Consider the following 6650-nt stretch of genomic DNA (forward strand, 5'->3'; position numbering starts at 1 on the left):
ATATGTACTGCCCAGTCGTGGGATGAATCCCACCAGGTTTCCGTTAGCCCCACTAAGTCATAGGTGTTTAGTGCAAACAGGAGCGCTAGTTCATCCTGCTTGTTCCCCATGCTCCTAGCATTAGTATATAGGCACTTGAGCCCTGTGACTGGTGTCTTTGCTGCCCCCCCGCTCCGAGTCCCAAGGGGCCCTTTGTTTCTTACCTTCTCATTTCTTACCTGTGCCATAGTGCTGGCCTCCCCATGGCTTTCAGGTTCCCAATGCTCTCTTTCTTCAGGGTGGGCTGTCCTTGTGGGTGCCACATGGTTTGGTGGTCCACAGCTTCCCCCGCCCTCATCTTCCCCTCCCCATGACGAGCCTAGTTTAAAGCCCGCCGGAGGAGATCCGCCAACCTAGAAGAAAACACACACTTACCTTTGGGGGACAGGTAAAGCCCATCCCAGCTGAGCATGTCCCTCGTCGTAATGTGTGGGTCATTGTCCAGGAAGCCGAAGCTTGCCTTGAGACACCACTGCTGAAGCCACCAGTTGGTCTCTTGGATGCAGTTCTCATGCCGTCTTCCGTGTCCGTTCACTGGTAGGATGGAAGAGAATACCACCTGTGCACCGAACTCCTTCAGCACGCCACCCAGAGCACTGTAGTCCGCCATCAGGTGATCGGAGGTTCTCCTGGCCGCATCATTAGTACCCAGGGTTCTGCAGGGTCTTATCCTTAGCTTATCCTAAGTTTGAGCTCACTTGTACTTATCTATAGGGAATAGAGAGGGAGAGAAAAGTCAGAAATGGTTGGGGAAGGGGAGGGAATACATTTTAAAATGGAAAAAAAACAAACTGGGGGTTTTGCTACACTTGTGGGAGGAGAAGTTGTGTGTGGGTGTGTGTATGAGCCCCCTGTGAATATAGAGGGTAGGGGGTTAAGCAAATTTTAAATTTGTAGTGTGTGAGGAAAGTGAATTCTCAATGTTGAAATGTAAATTTTATATTTCCTAAGTGATCACACACACCACTCCCAAAGAAGAGTGGGGGCCTGGGCGGAGACCTCTAAAAAGACAAGCAAAAAAACCCAGAAATGCTCAGCCTGCAGATCATAACACCTGAGGATCAGAAGACCATTGGGACAGAACAGAAGGGCCTGGTTCCTCAGAGTAAAACAAGCCACATGCCTCTGAGAAAACCATATGTAAAAAGACAAACATTCACACCCCCAAAACAGATGATCTGGGCCCCATGAATAAGAAACCCAGGACTGATTGCTCACACAATTTAGAGAAAGAGGAGAGTCTTTCTCCTTTTTTGAGAGACCATGATTATTTTGAAAAAAAGAGGGTGGGTTTTCAGGGTAGGTGTAACAACCTTGTCTTGAAAGATCATGATTATTGTGAAAAAAGAGCAGGGTTTGGGGTGGTGCTGGCAGGTGTATATATCTCAGAAAGAGTGCAGTTTGAAAGGTCATGATTACTACCAGAGAAAAAGGGTAAATTTTACTCAGAGAGGAGGTAGTCTGTGTAACTTGGACAGTATTCGTGGTCTGTATCATAAGAGGGGGAGTCATGGTAAACGTGGGTGTAAGAATGTGCGGCGAACCAGCAAGTGGCTCGCGGAGTGAAAAGTAAGGGCCTGGTTAAAGAGGAGCATGGGGAAGGCTAAACACCGGTTGAGGAAAAAATAAGAGATCCCCTAGTAATGGCACTTTAGAAGGCCCCTCAAATGCTTCCCCTTCTCTCAGGCCTGACCCTTCACCAGGACCCATGGAGCCAGAGAGAGGGGGTGGAGAATATGATTCAGGAAGCCCTTTAGAGGGTCTCCCAAATGTACCCTGGCCTACCAGACCTGACCTTTCAACTGGACCCACAGAGCCAGAGAGGGGAGATGGTGACTATGATTTAGGAAGCCCTTTAGAGGGCCCCTCAAATGTTCCCTGGCCTCCCAGGCCTCCCCCACCACCAAGACCTGAAAGGTCAGAGAGTTGGGATAACGAATCTAGTGTAGAAGACAGTTTAGAGGATCCCTCAATTGCCCCCTGGTCTCCTGAGTCAGCAGAGGATGTTTTACCAGACGTACGTATGGTGCGGGTGAGAAGGCAAGGGTGGTCTGTAGCCAGGTTTGGGGGGATGAGGTACACTGAGGAGTTCCGTTTTGTGAATCTGGAGCATGTGCCATTACACGTGGCATACAAAGCCATAACCACAGGGATAGAAGAAATTGTAGCAGAACTCCCCCAGAGCTTCACGGGCAATGACTATGCCCAGTTATGTATTCAGGCAGATAGCATGGCAAACTTTTTATACTCTCAATCTATTAATTTAAACCAGATGACCCCAGAGATGTTTTTAGAGTGGTTCAGTAACCTGTTACAAAGCCAGAGAGAAATATTGCTTGATTCGACATTTCAGCTGGTTGTGGTCGTTGTGAGAGGCCAGGGCGGTGGAAGCCATAGAGTTATAAGCTCTATCTCCTATTCCCAGATCATTGCTAAAAAGAGGAAGTATTTAATCGACTTGAATACCTATGATACTAACCTGTGCTTTGCAGGCAGTCTATTGGCTGTTACAAAATGTAGAGGGGCCAGAGATGCCAAACTGCTAGATGGTGCCAAAGAACTGCATAGGAAATTAGGCATGTCTATATATCAAAAGGTTATGCTTCATTAAGTACCTTTGTTTGAAGACCTTGAACAGGTTAACATTCACATAGTGATGCATAAGGAAAAAAATGGGTGGAGTTTATTTAAATCACAGGACGCACCCAGATACCCCGACACCTGTTTTCTTCTGCTGCATGGTGAACGTCAACATTTTGGATGTGAAAAAGGTGTTTGGCATGAGAAATTATTGCAATCTTTGTCAGACATTGTAAAGCCATAGCCACACGTGCAGGTTCTGATGTCGTCTTTGCCTGAGCCCAAACTGTGCTAAAAATGTGGGGAGGACACAGAGGTGCCCTAATTGTAAGCTGTTCTGTCATCCCAAAGAGTGCTTAGAAGGGAACGTGGCCCTGGCCTCTGAAAAGCGGATCGCATGTCTGACTAAAACTCTGTGCAATGAGTGTAAATCTTACGTGGACAAAAAGCAAGAGTGCAAAGGGCGGCAGTGTTATGGGAAAATCACGGATGTAAACAAGCACTGGTGCTTTATGCACCAGATTAAAGAGCCTGAAGAAGGCAAGGCGTACATTTTTTATGATTTTGAATGTGTGCAGGAGACAGGGATGCATGTGCCCAACTACATTTTTGCAATGGAGCTAGAGACAGGGGAAAGTAAACCTCAGAAAGCCTCAGGCAAAAACCCCCAAAAGGCTTTTAAAGCTAAGCCCAAAAAGCCAGAAAGCATTTGGGACTTTAAGGGCAATGAGTGTCTGTCTGATTTTATGCAGGTCTTTATGAATAAAAAGTTCAAGGACTACATCTTCATAGCTCACAACACCAAAGGCTATGATGGTTACTTCATTGTTAGCCAGTTATTGAAGGAAAAAATGCAGGTGAAACTAATCACTCAGGGTGATAAACTCATGTGCATTGAAGTGACCAGGCTAGGCATCTATTTAATAGATTCTTTAAACTTTTTGCCAATGAAACTTAGCAGGCTTCCACAGGCAATGGGGTTTGATGTATGCAAAGGTTATTTCCCACATTTTTTTAACATGGCAGAAAACCAAAATTATGTGGGGACTCTCCCAAAGATGGAGTACTACAGCATTGAAAATATGATGTCCAGTAAGAGAGGACAGTTTTTAGAATGGTATCAGAATAACCACAATTTTACCTTTGACATGCAAAAGGAGCTGGCCTATTATTGGCAGCAGGATGTAAAAATCTTGAGAGAGGCCTGCTGCCTCTACAGGGATGAGATTATGAAAATGACACAGCAGGTGGACCGAGTGAAAGTAGATGGTGAACTCCAAAATGTAGAACGCTGCATAGATCCTTTCTAATACATCACGCTGGCCTCTGTCTGCATGACCATGTACAGATTTATGTTTTTGGAACCGCAGACCATAGCACTTCTCCCCCAGGACAACTATCACAGACAGAAAAAGAGGTTTTCAACCCCATCTATCCAGTGGCTAATGTACATTTCAGAGAAAGAAAATATTCAAATTCGACATGCCTTACAGGGTGGGGAATTTCAGGTAGGTCCCTATTTTTTAGACAGCTATGCCAACATTGATGGGGAACCTATGGCGTTTGAATTTAACAAAATGGTTTTTTCAATGTTGTGTCACTTGCTACAATGAGAAAAACCAGAACCCGTTGATGGGGACCACCTTTGGGTTTCTGAATTATCAGGCATTGCACAAGACCGATTATCTCAAGAGAGAGGGGTTTACCGTTAAGACCATTTGGAAGCACGAGTGGAGGGCTCTATTAGAAATGGATGGGGAGCTGGCAGATTTTTTAAACAGAACCCCACTGCCTTCTGCACTGGTGCCCAGGGATGCTCTTTTTGGGGGGAGAACTAATGCCATCTGTCTATATTACCAAACTAAACCCAGCGAACAAGTACACCATTACGATTTTACCAGTCTTTACCCCTTCATAAACAAGATGAAGGAATACCCAACTGGACACCCTGAAATCATTTATGACAATTTCCAACCCCTGTTGAGCTATTTTGGAATAGCCAGGGTGAAACTGTACCCACCGCGAAACCTTTTTTTCCCCTTGCTACCCACCAGGGTGAATGGGAAACTTATGTTCACACTGTGCCGCCTCTGCGCAGAAACAAGACAGCAAAAGTGTGACCACACTGATGAAGAGAGGGCCCTCCTGGGCACGTGGTGCACACCAGAATTGAATAAAGCTATCACCAAGGGGTACAGAGTAGCTCAAATCTATGAAGTCTGGCATTTTGCCAAGAAGTCTAGCACCTTTTTTCATGGTACATAAAAATGCATCTCTGTCAGAAGCAGGAAGCCTCGGGCTACCCCCACCTGGTGTACCGACCAAGAAAAACAAGAGAGATATGTGGCCAATTTTTTGCAAAAAGAAGGCATGACCTTATGCCCAGGGCATATCAAACCCAAACCTGCAAAGCGCCAAATATCAACATTGTTTCTAAATTCTTTGTGGGGTAAATTTGGTCAGAGAACCAACTTGCCCAACACCAGCATTGTTAGAGACCCTGAAGAACTCTTTGGCTACCTCTGTTCTCCCACCTATGAAATTTCATCCTGTGACTTTATTTATGATGAGGCAGCCTGCATGTCTTGGAAGCACGCCAAAGAGTGTTACATGCTCTTGGATAACACAAGCATCTTTATAACCTGTTTCACCACCGCTTATGCACGCTTAGAGTTGTACCTGCAGATTCTGTAATATTTGTGAGCCGTGAGGGAGCTCATCAGAGAAATCCCACCAGATGAACACATCACAGAGTTTGTGTCGGCCGGTCCGAAAACCTACGGGTACAAGTTGTCCAGGGGAAAGGTTTGCTTGAGGGTTGAAGGGATTACCCTGAATGTGGCCAACAGTGAAAAAGTATGTGCATCATTGGAATCTTAGCATTATGTATAGTTCAAAATGTTTTCTGTCAAGGGAAAAGGAGCTGCACCATTACCCTTAACACAAAATACATGGTTCTGTTTAAATACCCCAGGGATAAGCTACAGATAGCCCTGGCACGGCAGATGTACCCGGGTAAGGCCCAGTTCTTTCTAGAAGCTTTTGAGGATGCCACTAAAACACCTTACGGGTATCTGGTGGTTGATTTAAATGCTTCTACCCCAGACGCTTTTAGATTAAGAACTGGGCTTTTTCCTCCCAACCAACCGGCTGCTTACACTTTTGAAAAAACAGCAGGTGGGAATAAAAAGAAATGATGTAGCAGCAGCCTCTTCTTAGCTCTCGAGACGGGGGAAGGGGGACATTTTGGCTCTTGTAAAACTGCTTCTTCAATCCTCCCCACAGCAGAGAAAAGCTATACTCTGCTCGGCCTCTGACGATTTAGTAGTGGCCATTTCAGAAATTGCTCTGAACACCTTGAAAGGAAACATCCCTTTGACACTGCATCAAATTTGTGTGCTGAAAAACAAATGCGGGATCATAAAAAACCTAAGTAACAAAAGATTGTCTCTTAAAAAAAAGAAACAGCTGGTGAAACAGTCTGGGGGATTTATCAGCCCTCTGTTAAGCTTTGCTCTCTCTCTGATTATGGGGCTTTTGGCTAGCCAGTGATGGAGTACGCAGAAAAAATGTACCTGGTGCCCAAACATGAACTGGAACAATTAAGGGCTCCCTAACTGCCTCAGGAAAATATCAGAACTGAGGCACACACTTATTGGATGCTGAAATGAGGGATATTCTCCAAAGGCCAGGTTTAGCAGAATATGATAAGGTTAAACTGTATGCCGCCATGCTTCAGATATACCTGACCTATGAAAATCAGGGTGATCTGGACAGAGGGAAATTAACCTTGTTTCTGCCAGAACAGACCCCCCTAGAAGCCGGAAACCCCCTAGAAACCCCCATGAACCCCGACACCATCGTTCAGGAAGTATTGGATAACGTGCATGCCCAGTACAGAAAAAATGCTAAAGTGTTGCTCACTAAGCTGAGCCAGCACAAGGATATTTCTTCTTGGGATGATCAAGGGAGTTTTGTCTACAAAGGGATGCTCGTCAAGGGTTCTAACATGCTCGACTTGGTCCGGAGAA

The sequence above is a fragment of the Alligator sinensis genome, unplaced genomic scaffold, assembly GCF_000455745.1.
Source record: "Alligator sinensis unplaced genomic scaffold, ASM45574v1 scaffold946_1, whole genome shotgun sequence".
Lineage (NCBI taxonomy): Eukaryota > Metazoa > Chordata > Crocodylia > Alligatoridae > Alligator > Alligator sinensis.